Below are 16,860 nucleotides of genomic sequence, written 5' to 3'. Positions count from 1 at the left end.
GCCACCTTCTGGAATTGGGCACACTCTTATTCCACAAACAATGAGCTAGCCATAGTAAAAAACAGACAAAAGTACCCACTAGTAACAGGAAGTGAATGGAAAAACAGCTTTCATCAACAATGCCATTTTGCAATGGATCCTGTATCCATGACCCATTCTGTAAGAGTTCCTGGGCCCAGGAAGGCACTGGAGTTGGACTGGCTTTTGGAGGGGGTGGTTGATAGGAGGTCTGGAGCAGAAGCTGCTTTGTACTTATCCTATGTTAACATTTTACAAGTGTCCTGAATCATAGACCTCTCAGAACAAAATGAGGGTTTTTTCAAGCCAAACATTAGGCAAAAATCCTTGGTCAATAGGTATTATCTTTCATGCCACAGCAACAAATTATAGGTTTAGACACAGAGTTCTTTTCCCCAAAAGGAGCTGATCTTCCCATCTCTGCCCGGGATATGCGTTTTATCTTTCATTTTGTTTATATTTTTAAGCTAATTTGGGACTTTATCTTTTCCCCTTCTTTCTAGATGTTCTTTCCATTTCTTTTGATAATTTTCTATTACCTAGGCAGTACCATATTTCAGGCTTTTAATCATAATGTTTACATTCCAATACAAGAAAACAGTTATCACAAAAACCACCAAGCTTGATGGGTCCTCTTGTGATTCTTGAAACATGAAAGTGGTTTCCCCCTTTCTTTCCCCCCTCCTTTTTCCATTTAAAATACATTCCACTTTTTCCATTTAAAATATATTCCAATAATATGAATTTAAATGGAAAATATATTTTCTATTTAAAATATATTCTTAGTACCAAAAGGAAAGGAAACTTGAATACTCAGAAACTAACCATCTTCTTCCTCTCCTCATACCTCCTTTTATTTTCTAAAGTTGTAGACATAGTTGAAGGAGTAACAAGGAAGACCATCTAGACTTTGGAGTCCCTGGAAAGAAATGAATGATTAAGCCAGCCCATGTGTTCCCAGCAACGTTACAGACACAGTCAATACATTTGTGTTCCATGTCAGTAGCTTGACGAGTTCCTTATAACTAAGAACGATAGTGTGGGGGAGGGTGCTTGAATATCGAGGAAAATGCACCAGATTCTGGGTTCTACCATTAACTTAGCTGTGTGACCCTCAGCAAATCACAGCACCTCTCTGGGCACTGGTTTCTTCACAAATAAGCTAGGAGAAATAGATTCTACACATGTATCACTTTTAATGCCATTCCAAATGATCAGCAAAGGAATAAAGCAGTATTAAGAGATGATGACATGGTTAAAGTTGGGCTTATTAACCTTGTGCCCATGAACTTATTTTTGTAAGAAATTTTGATAATTGTGTCTCAGGATAATTGGTTTCCTTTGTGAGCATATGTATTTCATTTAATGCATTTAAAAGTATAGTTCTGAGCAAGGGTCCATAGGCTTCATCAGATTGCCAAAGGGGTAAAGTACCCCAACTTTAAAGAAATCAGTCCATCACAGAAGTCAGTGATGGACCAGAAAGGGGAATTTAACATAGTCCCTATTTATAACACAACATGCTTATTGTGAGTAGCAAATGAGAAATGAATGTAAAGTACATTGTGAAACTTATAGTGCTATATGAGTATGTGTGTATGTGTGTGTTTGTGTGTGTGAAGGGGAGGTTCAGCCTGTGATTTCATCCTATAGGGAACTCACAGTATAGAAACTCTGCAATTGAAAATCAACAAATACTCTGGAACTTAGAGTCTTAGTGAGTTGACCAGGACACCAAGAAGTTGATTTGCCCATGGTCACATGGTCAGTATCAAAAGCAGGACTTGAACCCAGGTCCTCCTCATTCCAAGGTTGGTCCTTCGTTCCTTCATTCCTTCGTTCCTTCGTTCCTTCCTTGCTTCTTCCCTCCCTCCCTCCCTTCCTTCCTTGGTAGGTGCCTGAGACCACATAAATCACCATACCCTAATGACTGATCTGACACATTTCCAGATGGAGAAGAGAGGAAGGGTGGCAGGGCAGTGGTGTGTCCAAAGATATTAAATGCCACTGTATCTTTGCTGCATATAATTTCTGTTTTAGGACAAAGTGAACCTCCTCCTTTGTTAAATGTTCAGTGACTTGCAGCGCCTCATTTCTTTCCAACATTGAACTTGAACTAAAAGAGTGCTGGTTGTAAAGAAGTGCCTACAATATCCGGAGGTAGACAGTGGCACAGAGGGTAGAGTGTTGAACTTGGAATCATGAATACCTGAGTTCAAATCCAGCTTCAGATACTTACTAGTTATATGATCCTGGGCAAGTCACTTAGCCTTTGTTTGTCTCAGTTTTCTCAACTGAAAAATGGGGATAACAACAACACCAATCTTGCAGGATTGTTGTGAGGCTCAAATGAGATAATACTGGGGGGGGGGAAGTGCTTAGTATAGTGCCCAGCATATAGTAGGCATTATGTAAATATTCCCTTTTCTTTCTTCCTTCTTTCACTGGGTCTCCCTATTTCACACAGGCTAGAAGTGTGGTGGCCAGTCTTGGATTCAATTACAATACTGGTCAGCACAGAAACTTTAACTTTCTCCATTTTCCCAATTTTGACCATTTTCTTCCCTCCTTGGTCAGCCTGGCTGCCCTCCTTCAGCTCCAGTGAGCTTGTCATATTGGTGCCACTCAGTTCACACATCTAAATTGTTTTAGCCCTACTGCAGCCCAGAATTCCCAACTTCAGCCTCCCCCAGTAGCAGGGATGATAGGTGTGCCACGGAACCACACAGCATACTTCTTCAAGCATTTGGAGGACTATCCTAAGGAGGAGGAATTCAATTTGTTTCTCTTCTTGGCTTTAGAAGGTAGAACTAGGAGAAATTGGTAGAAGCTGGACAGGGGCAGATCTTTCCTTCTTCTGACCTTCGTCCTCCTCTTCCTCACAGCAGGAGGGCTTAGTTACATAAAATCTGGAATATTAACTTCTCAGATCCACATAGAAGGGTTGACTGCACACTGGGGTCAGAGGGCAGCTGGAAAGCATGGGGCTAAAAGCAGTGTTCCAAGCTCCCTTCCCTAAAACACATGTCTGAACAGAACACCAAGGAAGGACAAGAAAATCAACTGTGAAGTAGGTCCCAAAATGAGCTTCCCAGCTTTCTCTCTCTAGTGGACTTTAACACCATTAGATGCTCCAGTGATTAAAATGCTCCATTCTGTTAATTTAGCATTTAGATCCTTCTCCATAAGAGAGACAGGAACATAGACCTAATTTCCTGTTTTGATTGTTGTGCCATTGGTTTTCAGAGAATAACAGAGACTCAAGGTAATAGAAGAATAATAGAGAATCCCAAGTGCAACCCTCCATTTTGTTGTTGTTGCTGAGTCACTTTATAGATGAGGAAATTGGAGCTTAAAAGGGTAGAATGATTCCCATAGGCCCTCTGGCTCTTCAATACTCTTTCTACCACACCGTACATACCCCTGGTTTTCTTAAGGGAGACACATTTCAGCTTGAGTTAAGGAGGAATTGTCATATGCTTGATGTCAGTCACTGGGTGCTTCCCTAGCAATGAGTACTTCCACATTATTCAGTCTCTTTGGTCCATGAACATTGTTGTAGTCATTGAGAATGTTATTGTCATTATTCCATTTACTTCACATCAGTTCATGTAAGTCTTCATATGCTTTTTTGTATTTTTCACATTCATCATTTTTTTTTTTTTTTACAATACAGGGATGTTCCATTACGTTTAGAAGTCACAGTTCGTTTAGCCATTCCCCAGTCAAAAAACAAAAAGAAAGAGGGAGACACACACACACACACACACATACACAGAACAAGAACACAGGAGTGAACTCAACTGGTGAAATTCAGACAGGGAAATGTAGATTGGATAGGATCACAGTGAGTGGGCTCTGAAGAAGTGTTAGTCTTAACTCCAACTGGCAGAGGCAACTGTGACCATACCCAGTTCTCTATACAAAGGCAGTATACCCAGGACCAAACCTCAAGACACAAGAGTTGGACCAAACCTCCTAAGCTTCAGCTCACCTCTTCTCTATGGTAATTTGCTCGCTCTCACTACATCCACTATTCACTATTACAGGTAGGTCAGATTGATTCAAATACATCAGCCCCCTTCATATTATTTGGCTTTCCATAATACACCATGAAGAACTCTGTGCCAATAACATTCACTGGATTCAGATATTCTTTGCTTCCTATTGCTGCAGGGGCACCTGGGTGAATGTCCTTCCTCCTGGACAAGGTGCCACCTGCACTTTCTTCCACATCCAGCCTGCAGTATATTCCCTTTCTCTTTCTAGAATGATAGGTTTTGAAACTCAGGAAGATGAGTTTTTCTGACTCCAGGCCTGGTACTCTGTCCACTGTACTACCTAGTTGCCTGTTAGAATGATAAATAAGCTTCCTAAAATTAGAGCTTCCCTTAAGCTCATTACTTCAATAGGTACTAAATTCTCTGCCACTGGGAATATTCAAGTAGAGCCTGGGTAATGTAATGGCTAAGGCATTGAATTTAGAGCTAGGAAGACTTGGGTTCAAATCCCACCTCAGACACTTACTAGTTGTCTGACCCCAGGTAAATTGCTTAACCTTTCTAATCTTTCTCATTTAACTCACCTGTAGAATGAAGGGCCTCTATGTCCCATCCAGTCCTAAATCCTTGATCCTTTGACCTGTCAAGGATGTTTTAGAAGGACTTCATGTTTCATGTGAGAGTTAGGTAAAATGATCTGTGAGATCCCTTCCAAATCTAAGATTCTAGGACTCCATTAGGCTTGGACTCTGATATTATGAAGAACACATGTCAGGTATATTCTACATATCAGATTGATTAAAAGCATCGCTGAACCTAGCTAACTTTGTATCCAGGACAAGAATATCAAAATGTGCCCCATCCCCATCCTGACTACAAATCATACTTAGGACATAGGTTGTTCACTCTCAGCTTGAATACTTCCAAGGATGGAACCCATGACTCTTGAAGAGCCCAATTCCACTTTTGTGCAGCTCTGATCACTAGGAGTTTTTTCCTGATACCAAACCTGTTTGCCTCTTTATAGCTTCTACTGATTACTCTTGGTTCTTGCCTTCTGGGGCCAAACAGTACAGTTTAATCTCTGCTCCACATAATGGCCTTTTAAATTGTTGAAATCAGTTATCTCTGTCCCCCTCCCTCCCTCCCAGTCCTGTCTTCCCTTGGTTAAATATGCCCAATTTCTTCAACAGATCCCTGTATATTAAGGACCCAGGTCCCTTAACCATCTTGGTTGAATTCCTCTAGATACTTCACCACTTCTCAATGTCTTTCTTGAACCATGTTACCCAGAACTAAACAGATGAAGTCTGGGGAGAAAAGAGCATGGAGGGGCTATCACCTCCACATTCCTGAAAGCTATGCCCCTCTTTAATGCAGCCTAAAGTCACGTTAGCTCTTTTATTGACTGCTGCACCATACTGCTGATTCAGAGTGAGCTTTTGTTTCCTAAACCCCCAAGTGCTTTTAACTGCTATCTATCCATGCCTCTCCTACTTTACACTTGTGAAGCTGATATTTTTATATTGAAGTGCAAGACTACATTCATTTCTATTGAATTTCATCTTGTTTGATTAATACATTGGCTGCAGCTTGTCAAGATCCTTTTGGATCCTGACTCCATCATCAATTGTGTTAACTATCTTCCCCCAGGTTTGCGTCATCTGCAAATATGATGAGCACCCAACTTGTGCATTTATCCAAGTTACTGATAAAAATGGCAAATAGCACGGGACCAAGCACAGGTCCCTGGGGTACTAAATTATTGAGCTCCTGCCATGTAGATAGGAACAACTAATTCACTAACAAGGAAGAATAGTGAGAATTAGAGCTAAAATAGAATTTCTCTTTTTCAGTTCCTCAATCTTTTGAAGGAAGTAATTATCACTAACTTTCCAGGTAGCAAGGTTTAAAGGTGTGTACCACCATGACAGACTATCCCTTAATATACAATACTATCCTTTCCAACCTTTTCCCCCCTCCTTCTCCTCTTGTTTCCTTTGAATAAAGTATACCTATCCAAGCTGTAGTACAGTCATAGCTTTTATTCCACTAAGTTTAAGTGATAGTTTTAAAGTAAAAAATTCCCCCTTGCATTAGTATCTTTAGTTCCATTTCTTTGCTGTCTACATTTTAGGCATTTTCATTTATTCATTCATTCATTCATTCATTCATCTATCCATCCATCCATTTATTTAGAAGGAAAACAGGAAATTAATAAAAACCTCTGAATCCAATTTATCTGATAAAGGTCTGAAATCCAAAATATATAGGTAATTGATGGAAACATAAGAACAAGAATGAGGCCTGGGCCTGGGCTTGGTGTGGAGGAAGTATGAATTGGTAGAGGAACTTATATAAGTGACAAAGATGGCTGGGGCCTAGTTTCCATGTTGATGAATATAAAGGAATAGCCAGGATTTTCCTCTTTTTAAAAAAATTTATACACTTTAAAAATATTTTTGTATACAGTCCCTCCTCTTGCCCTCTATAACTTGTCAAAAATAAATGGTAGGGGCAGCTAGGAGGCACAATGGTTAGAGCACCAGACTCGGAGTCAGGAGGACCTGAGTTCAAATCCAGTCTCACTCGACACTTATTAGGTGTGTGATCCTGGACAAGTTACTTAACCCCAATTGCCTCACAAATAACCAAAATCAAAACCAAAAACCAAAAACCAAAAACCAAAATAAATGGCAGTGTTTTGTTTAAATTGGCATCATACCCCTGATGTTGAGATGTAGCCCTTAGGTCAGAAAGCCAGATAAGACTCTATTTGTACCCAAAGCTTGATTGGGTGCAATGCTTTTCATCTCCACATTTCCATTTTCACAGGAAATGAACCATAGTCATCTCAATGCTGTAGTGAAGAAAGGGTAAGAAGAAAGTCATCTACTCCCCAAAACAATGAAGTCTTTAGAGTCAGTTCTGAACTCTAAAAACCTAGAAATAATCCTAATGGACAAGAACAAAGGCCAGGGATGAAAAGAGACCTAATTTTTAAAAGTGCATACTTGAAAGAAAGAAACAGAGGAAAATGTCATTCTCAAAAGAGAATTCCAGAGTCCAAAGAAATGTTTACCATGACCAATCAACAAAAAGTCTCAACATTCTAGTAGTTTTTCCAATATATCTTCACAAATACATTTTAAACCAAAGAAAGAAGAGAAATATTTGCATTCTAAAGTAGCAAAGACTACTTATATTACAGAAAGCTGTGAGATAGGCTCCCGGTGTGAAATTATGTGACTTCAGAAAGGAAGAACTAAAGAAGATGAGTTATTCAGAAAAAGATTTGAAAAACACCATTAGTATTGATTGGAGGGTAGTGGAGGTAGTATCTAGTTCTTAGCTTTCAAATGAGCCTATAGGTTACAGTTCTCTTTTGAATCCTGATAATGTGCTGGGACCTGCACGGATAAACTCAACTTCTGAAATTGTAGAAGAAAACATTCATATAACAGGTGGCATACTGAACTTCAACACTGAAGACAATAAAGAACAATGATGTTCAGGGGAGCCCTGGGGGTGTCATTGATCAAGCAGGCATAGGCAATGAATCTAAGTCAGTTACCTAACTTATCCAACATTCCTCAGCAGTATGGTTGACATTTTGATTTAGAAAAGTGTGGATAGCATATCTGAGAGTTGGGGATCCTATTTCTGACCACATGCATATAACTTAGAGAATGCCAATGACTTGGCAGCTCCAATATGCATAAGTAGAAAGTCTGAGGAGAACAACACGTGTGCTATGAACCTGATAATTTAGGTGACTTTGCTAATGAAACATCTATAGCTAGTAATCTGGAGGATGACAGTGACATCACCAACCAGGCACATACTAGGATTACAGATGGCACATCTGATGAGACATAAATGGGCAACACCTTAACAGTTATGGGTGGAATCCCTGAAGTAGCATAAACAGTTTGCTAGAGTGTGAGAAAGTAAGTCCTTACATAACCCCTCTCCTAGTAGTTAACAACTTAAGAGTGTGAGAATGAAACCTCAGGTGACTTGGCTGTGTAAACATGGTTACACTGAAAATATTTCATGCAGTTATCGAGAGTCAGTGGGAAGACTAACAAGGGGCTTGTCAGATTGTACCTCTTTAATACCTATAAAGAAGGTAACCCAGCAATTACAATTCCTCTTTAGACTCTGAGCTCTCTGTGTTAAATAGGACAGAATTGCTTTCTAAATGGCCTTGAGCAGTGATCTTGAATGTGCAAGTGTCTTTGCACAATCTAAGAACAGGTAAAGAATTCATAACAGGTAAGGAAGATGACTCTCGAACGTGCTCCTTTTTTTTTTTTTTTTTTTGGTGGGGCAATGAGGGTTAAGTGACTTGCCCAAGGTTACACAGTTAGTAAGTGTCAAGTGTCTAAGGTCGAATTTGAACTCAAGTCTTCCTGAATCCAGGGCCAGTGCTTTACCTACTGCACCACCTAGCTGCCCAAACATGAGGTTCTTTACCTACATCTGCTGACTGTTCAGACATCCCTGTTAAGAGTTAGAAAAGGTGCTGGAGGATGGCTTTCAAGTCTACACCTTCCCTATAAAAGTCTTGGCAGTCATTTGGCCTGGGGCCCTGATAATTTTTCTATCCTTCTTCCATTCTGCAATTAGATTGGTTAAACTCTTCATAAACAAATTGCTCACACATATACAGCTTCTCTTGCTCAATGGCATCAGCTTCTAAGTTTCTTCATAGTGAATGAACATTGCTTCTTCCTATTTGCCACATGGAGTGATTCCAAATGGTTCCTTCCAGGTCTAGAAAGCAGGCTGGCCAAGAGAGAGAAAGAGAGCGAGAGCGAGAGCGAGAGCGAGAGCGAGAGCGAGAGCGAGAGAGAGAGAGAGAGAGAGAGAGAGAGAGAGAGAGAGAGCGAGAGAGAGAGAGAGAAGTGTAATTTGTTTCTGAAGTCATAGTCTGTTTTTCTTTCACACTCAATGAAAACTCGAGATGGGTCCTCTAGTCTGGGACCTATGGAACTGTGTCTTCTGAATTTATGAAATGGTCCTTTTTTGGGGTGATGTTCAGAGAGTAGCCTGGTATCAGCCTTCTCAGATGTCATCTCCTTGCTTGTCCTCCAAGTGCCTTTTTTCATGGGCTTCCTGCAGTGTCTTGAACTCTGCATCCTCTTCTGCTTTGGTCTGTTGACATCTCACCCTAAGGGCACTTATCATTAGCCTTTGTGCCAAAGCAGCTAATGCCTCAGGCTAATCCCTGCCTGGCTGGAGGAATTCAGTGCAAGTTCTTGCTTTGGCTTGGCTTCTCTTGTGGCCTGAGAGAGGGCCTGGATATTTACAATCATGTGTTTACTATTTAGGGCATCACAGGCTTTAGTTGGACTAGAAAACACTCCTAAAGTATGTGTGTCAGACTCCCATTTAATATCAAATCCTTTCTTTTGATACCTCAGACATTTGACACTCACTAGCTGTGTGACCCTGGGCAAGTCATTTAACCCTCATTACCCCCCCCCAAAAAAAAACAACAGAAAATCCCCTCATGTTCTCAAAGTACCCAGAACCAACATTTTAATGCTGGCATTTAAAAAGTAATATGTTCAGAGCTCCATAGCTTGCCGACAGCAGCAAATATTATGGACGCGTAGCCTCAAGAGTTTCAGTTTAGCTAAAGGTACCATTCTGGCCACACAGTAGCCAGGGTGTGTGGCTAGATCACTCCCTAAACTGTGTAAACACTGACAAAAAGTATAAGAGAAATGCATCAATATATATTTTCTGACAACCCAAAAAGAAAAAGAAGCCATTCCCCAATAAATATTGCTCAAATGATATAAACAGACTGTTTATAAATGAAAAAAAATGAAAACTATAAACAACTATATTAAAAATGCTCCAAATCACTAATATTGTGAGAAAAGGGAATTCTAATAAAACCAAAAAAACCCTTCTAGCCATTAGAATGCAAAGATGATGGGGCAGCTAGGTGGAGCAGTGGATAAAGCGCTGGCCCTGGATTCAGGAGTACCTGAGTTCAAATCCGGCCTCAGACACTTGACACTTACTAGTTGTGTGACCCTGGGCAAGTCACTTAACCCCCATTTCCCCGCAAAACAAACAAACAAAATCAAAGCAAAACAAAAAAAAAAGAATGCAAAGATGACACAAGAAGAAAAAGGCAGTTGTTGGAGGAGCAATGGGAAGATTAGGCCTTGTTTTTAATGTTGTGAATTGGTCCCCAAATTCTGGAAATTAAGAATTGTATGACCAAAGTACACACACTTTGACCCAGTGACACTATTAGGCATATACCCCAATGAGATCAGATATAGAGGGAAAGAATCCATATGTACAAAGATGCTTATAGCAATACTCCTTGCAATAGCAAAAACTACAAACAAAGTCAGGACCCACTAGTTATGGAAGGGCTGAAAAAATTTTGGAATATGAAAGTAATGGAATATGTAATTTGGCTGAAATGTAAAATGAATGGCAAATATGATTAATAATAAAACATAGAATAAATCAAAGAGACTAGTGCTGTCAGTGATCACACTCCTTATGGTCTCCTCATCTCAAAAAGTAATTCTGAACTTTCATATGCACATTCTTTGGTTATTTTTTGTGTCTGTGAGTTAGAAAGCTTGTCATCTTGGCTAGATCTTCTTACTCTGCATGCCAGCAAACCATCCTCACGTTAGTATTTCTTTGCTGTCAGTCACAGTAAAAGGCTTTGTTTATTATTAATTATATTTGGAATATTTGTTCATTTCTAGAAGCTTATTTAAAAAACTGGAGTATGACAGGAAGAGAGTGAACAGGATGCTGAATGGACTCAGAATCATGCTGTATGAAGAACAGTTAAAATCTGGGCATGTTTATATTTAGCCTAGAGAAGAAATGACTTAGCTGAGACAGAATTGATCTTTTTCAAATATTTGAAGGGATGTCATGGGCATACAAAGATAAAGTAAAAATCAGGCTTTGCCCTTGAGGAACCTGTAGTCTCATAGTTTCTTATTCTGCTTAGCTTTAGGACTGTTGGTAGAGGTTACAAGGGTGCAGATTTTAGCTCAATACATGCAAGACTTTTTTGAAAATAATTAGAGCTTTCCAAAAATGGAATGGATTGCCTCTTGAAGTAATAAATTCTCTGTCATTTGAATTTATGCAGACACTGCATGATCACTCATCAGGAATGCTGGAGAGTGGAATTCATCTATTAGACAAGAGTCAGATTAGATGACCAAAACAATCACTTTGAATTTTAGGATTTTCTGGGCTTTTTAAACCATATGTCTGCCTGGAATTTAAATGACCTTTTCATTTCACTAATTCTCTTCAAATAGTTAATCCAATAACCTCGATGTAGAGTGAACATGGCTGTAAATAAAACTGATTTAATCAATAATCATAAAGCAAAGCTGCGCTGTGGTTAGAGAAGGCTTGTTCCCATCTTCTAGGAGTGGCTGTGTTTCATAGGTAGGGAGGAAGAAGCTGGTTGCATAGTTGGAAATACTTTGAAAGAAAAAGGCATGAAGTATATTCAAGACTTGGTGATAAGAGAACTGAATTCTATCTTGAGACAGGATTAACCTGAATAAATATACAAGTGTTTGGGGGAGAAGAGGGAGGAAACTAGGTTTGTGTGGTTGGGAAGTGGACTGCTGCTGGACTGTGGATGGAGGCTCCAAGATTATTAACATTCCACAAACCCACAAGCCTGGAGACAGTCTTCTCAGAAGAGAAGTTTAACACAAGGTCACCTAAAGTCAGATGAAAATATTTACTTTGCTATTTAGAGTTGTTTTCATTTCTTTAAACAAACTCTCCTTTGGTTCCATGGCTATAGCTGTTCTTCTAGTTTGGGTTTTCAGTTCTCAGAGATATTCTTAGCTGGTGGTAAGGAAAGGAGGGAGCAGAGCTAGAAGGAAGACAAACCAAAGTCCATAAGGATTTACTGAAGAGTGCTCATCATTATGTTATAGTCGAACAGAGGAGGATAGAATAATTACTAAATTTGTAGCTGAGTTCTGTTGATTTTTTTGAACGATAATAACTTGCTCCTCTCTGAGGGGCAATTAGGTGGTACAGTGGATAAAGCACCAGCCCTGCATTCAGGAGGACCTGAGTTCAAATCCGGACTCAGAGACTCGACACTTACTAGCCGTGTGACCCTGAGCAAGTCACTTAACCCTTATTACCCCACAAAAAACCAAACAAACAAAAAGATCTCTCACTAGGATAATAATTTGCTCCTCTCTGAAAGTCTGAGTGATTCATCATGGCACAGAAGATTATGACAGCAATCTTCTAATGGTTCTACTGAGATCAAAAGGTCTGAGTACAGGTTGTAAATCTCTTACTTGAAGATGAGTTTAGCCAAATTTACAAATTCGGTGTTCAGTTTTAGGTTGGCTAGGGAGTAATGAATTTTTTTTTACTAATAGTAACTAGTGAAAATTAATTACTAAAGCACTGAAGGACAGAAATCTTCGAAGAAGTAATAATATCAATGGAATTAATGGATTCTTTTATTTTTTTTGAGGCAATCCAGATTAAGCGACTTTCCCAGGGTCACACAGCTAGGAAATTAATGAATTCTGAAGTTATTGGTATAATCATTGATTTATAAGACCATGTGCTTTATTTCTAGATCTTAGTATAAGAAAGTACAGACTGAGCTATGCCCTGGTTCTTAAATCTAATTTCAACATAAAAATTAGAGAAAAATACAAAACCATAGAATCATTTACTTATGGGTACTAGGCTTAATAGCTTCAAATAAATAATTAGAAGTAAGAAAGGGGCAAGTAGGTGCCTCTAGGTAGTAGATAGAATACTGGACCTGGAATCATGAAGACTCATCTTCCTGAATTCAAATCTGGCCTGACACTTACTAGCCATGTGACTCTGGGAAAGTTACTTAACCATGCTTGCCTCAGTTTCCTCATCTGTAAAATGAGCTGGAGAAGGAAATGGCAAAACAGGCCATTGACAAGAAAACCCCAAATGGGGTCAGGAAGAATAAGACATGCTTGAAAATGACTGAACAGCAGAAATATAAATAGGAATCTAATTAATGAATTTATCAACTGTTATTTTAACCCATGACAATTAAAGCCAAAGAATCATAGAATTTTAAAGTGATAAGGGTCCTCTACCATTAGAAGCAGATGTCATAAGGTGAATTTATGGGAAGAGAGAGACAAGAATCACATAAGAAGAGATGTGGATGGGCAGTGAATGGCAATATTGAGCATCATATCTATATTGCAATCACAAGTCCACTGCAGAATGGAAGCAGACATATAATGACATTGAAATAACCTTCTCTCTTCTTCTTTTTTTTTTGGTGAGGCAATTGGGGTTAAGTGACTTGCCCAGGGTTACACAGTTAATACGCGTCAAGTATCTGAGGTCAGATTTTAACTCAGGTCCTCCTGAATCCAGGGCCGGTGCCCTATCCATTGCATCACCTAGCTGCCCCTTACCTTCCCTCTTCTACCTCTTCACCTTTTCTTGTACAGAAACTGTAGAGGAGTTATGTTTTGTGTCAGTAGCTGTGCTTTCCAGCCAGGAAAAATAAGATGTACTGGTCCTGTTCCCAAAAGATACATAATTAATTATAACCAAAATGTCATGCTGTCACTAGAGAAGGAAGGGAATTAGAAAATAAAAACCAAACATCTATATTTATATATACACATATGTGCATGCACATATTCATGTACACACAAATACATACACATGGGAACATATGTATATAAATCTATAGGTGGTATATGTATATACACATTTACGTGCATCTGAATATATATAATAAATACATGTATGTTCTCACACACATACATGCATAAAACATAAGAGCTCTAAGGAAGAAATCAGAAGAAAGGTTTGGATTGAAGTAAACCTTGGGGGTGGGGCAGATCAAGGACTCTTACAAATTCCTTTTTGGCCCCTCCATGTCTTCTTATGCAGGGCTGTTTTGGAAGTCAGGAATTCCTTAGAGAGGATGGAACTTTTAAAAATTTTGATTATAGTAGTTGGAAGATTGATAATTAAGGGAGATACAATATTTCACTGGCTGCACAGACACTAGACAGTTAGTCCTAAGTGATTCTTCCTTCTCTTGATGGGGCAAGATTGCCTTTTCTTTATTAGAGGTAGCTAGAGGGTACAGTAGACAAAGCACTAGGCCTAGAGTCAGGAAGATCTGAGTTTAAATTTGGCTTCAGACACTTACTAGCTGTGTGACAGTGGGCAAGTCACTTAACCACTATCTCCTTCAGTTTCCTCATCTTCAAAATGGGGATAATAATAGCATCTACCTCCCAGGGTTGTTATGAGGATCGAACAAGAAAACAATTGTAAAGTGCTCAGCACAATGCCTGGCATATAGTAATATTATTATCATTATTACCATTACCATTCCTATTCCTATTACTATTTTACTAGCTGTGTAACTTTTTCTTTTCTTTTCTTTTTTTTGTGGGGCAATGGGGGTTAAGTGACTTGCCCAGGGTCACACAGCTAGTAAGTGTCAAGTGTCTGAGGTCGGATTTGAACTCAGGTCCTCCTGAATCCAGGGCCAGTGCTTTATCCACTGCGCCACCTAGCCGCCCCCAGCTGTGTAACTTTGAATAAGTCACTTAACCTTTCTTAACCCCAGTTTCTTCATTGGCAAAATGGGAATAATAATGGTACCTATCTCCTAGGGTGGTTGTAAGGATAAAATGAAATAATATTTATAAAGTGTCTTATAAACCTTAAAGTATCATATACAAGTTAGTTTTTATATTATTATTATTATTAATTATTGTTCTAATCAGAAGGGAACATTTGGTCCAGTGACTAACCTAGTCCCAGTATTCCTGAGAGTGGTTTAGTTATACACAAACTTGTGAGTTTCTAGAAAGCACCAATAAAACTAGAGATCCCACCCTGGGGGATTTACTTCCATCTACAGCAGTCTTAGCCTCAGGTCATGTCTGGACCTGAGGTTTTCATATGATTCTGTTTTTAATCCAAGAATTCCTGGCACCTGTTATCCTGGATCTAGATGCTCAAGTGACCCCATCATGGTCCAGACTGAATCAGATCATTTATCATAAGACCACAGACTTGGAAATCATCTAGGACAACCCATTCAAATTGACCAATGAGGAAATAGGTACAGAAAAGTTAACTTGCTTAAGGTCGTATAGGTCATAAGTAGAAAAGCTGGAATTTGAACCCAGGACCTTTGACTTCAGAACTAATATTCTTTACACAGTACCAATCTGTCTCCCCAAACAGGAAACTATAGGTTCTCCCAGGTCCTTAGAGCTGTCAATGTGCTAAGACTAGAATGACTTTCTTAGGAGAATGGTGTTCAAAAAGGTATCTGAAAGGTGGGAGTAAAAGTAAGAGTGGCAATGGGAGTGGGGAATGGAAGCTAGAGCAGTCCAGATTCTAGCCCATGTAGGCATGCGAAAGCCATGTGACTTTTGCTCTAGTTTCCCTGAGCTACTTCTCTAGTCCTTTACCTCTACAGTGATGTGGGAAGAATTAGAAAGATTATATTTTTAAAGGCCTTTGAAAGCAAAGCTTCATGTGGTACAGTATTACAGAATCAAATCTTTTCTTTATCTTTTTTAGTGATAGGGGCATTAACCAGTGTTACTTGTTTCATATTTCCTAGGAATAGTCACAGTGAACAGATCTCCTATTACATTACAGAAGAGATACACAACTATTGTGTATGGAATAGCCAGAATAATCTCAGTGATCAGTGGGGCAGAACAGCCTGTGAGAAAAGGGAGATGTCAGGGCAACAGGGAGTTAAGAGGTGATGCAGATTCCAATCTATTGGTCCTCTTCTGATGCTGAGTTAACATTATGACATTTTTGTCTCCATCATGGGTAAACTCAAGCAGCAAGAAACCTATTGGTACTTGAGTAGCTAATTTCACATGGGATCACTTGCTGCCAATTTAACTATCCACCCTAGTTTGCCCAATCAAGTGTACAACACTTAATTAAAATTAAATCTTTTGCTGGGTATGGTCATGCACATCTGGGATCACTTCCTGGGGCAGGTTGAGGTTGGTGTCTTCCTTGAGCTCAGGATTTCTGAGGTGTATTGGTGCTATAGTTGATTTGGTGTCCATATGACATTTTGGGGGTGGGGTAGGGCAATGAGGGTTAAGTGACTTGCCCAGGGTCATATAGCTAGTGTCAAGTGTTTGAGGTCGAATTTGAACTCAGGTCCTCCTGAATTCAGGGCCGGTGCTTTATCCACTGTGCCACCTAGCTGCCCCCATCCATACTAAATTTGAAACCAATATACTGAATTCTCTTTTGGGGTTTTTTGGTGAGGCAATTGGGGTAAGTGACTTGCCCAGGGTCACACAGCTAATAAGTGTCAAGTGTCTGAGTCCGGATTTGAACTCAGGTCCTCCTGAATGCAGAGCTGGTGCTCTATCCACTGTACCACCTAGCTGACCACCCCCCCCCTTTTAAAATAGCCATTTATTTATTTATTTACTTACTTATTTATTTATCTATCTATCTATCTATCTATCTATCTATCTATTTATTTATTTAGGTGAGGCAATGAGGGTTAAGTGACTTGCCCAAGGTCACACAGCTAGTGTCAAGTGTCTGAGGCTGGATTTGAACTCAGGTCCTCCTGAATCCAGGGTTGGTGCTTTATTCACTGAGCCACCTAGCTGCCTCTTGAAGGGAGGCAGGTACCAGGCTGCCTAAGGAGGGGCAAACAGACCTTAGTAAGAATAACATACGGGCCAAAACTTCTGTGTAGATCAGCAGAGAAGTCAGGCCTTTGAGTGGTTATTTCACTTAGATGAAGCCTGGGTAAGAC

The 16,860-nt window shown here is 39.6% G+C and overlaps 1 pseudogene; it reads left to right on the top strand.

Annotated features, from left to right (window-relative positions):
• The first annotated feature begins 6,731 nt into the window (after positions 1-6,731).
• LOC122747534 lies at positions 6,732-15,829 on the top strand (annotated as a pseudogene).
• The last annotated feature ends 1,031 nt before the right edge of the window (positions 15,830-16,860 follow it).

This window comes from Dromiciops gliroides, chromosome 3 (genome assembly GCF_019393635.1).
Source record: "Dromiciops gliroides isolate mDroGli1 chromosome 3, mDroGli1.pri, whole genome shotgun sequence".
NCBI lineage: Eukaryota > Metazoa > Chordata > Mammalia > Microbiotheria > Microbiotheriidae > Dromiciops > Dromiciops gliroides.
Note: the sequence above shows the minus strand (reverse complement) of the source record. Positions and strands in the feature narration are given on the sequence as shown.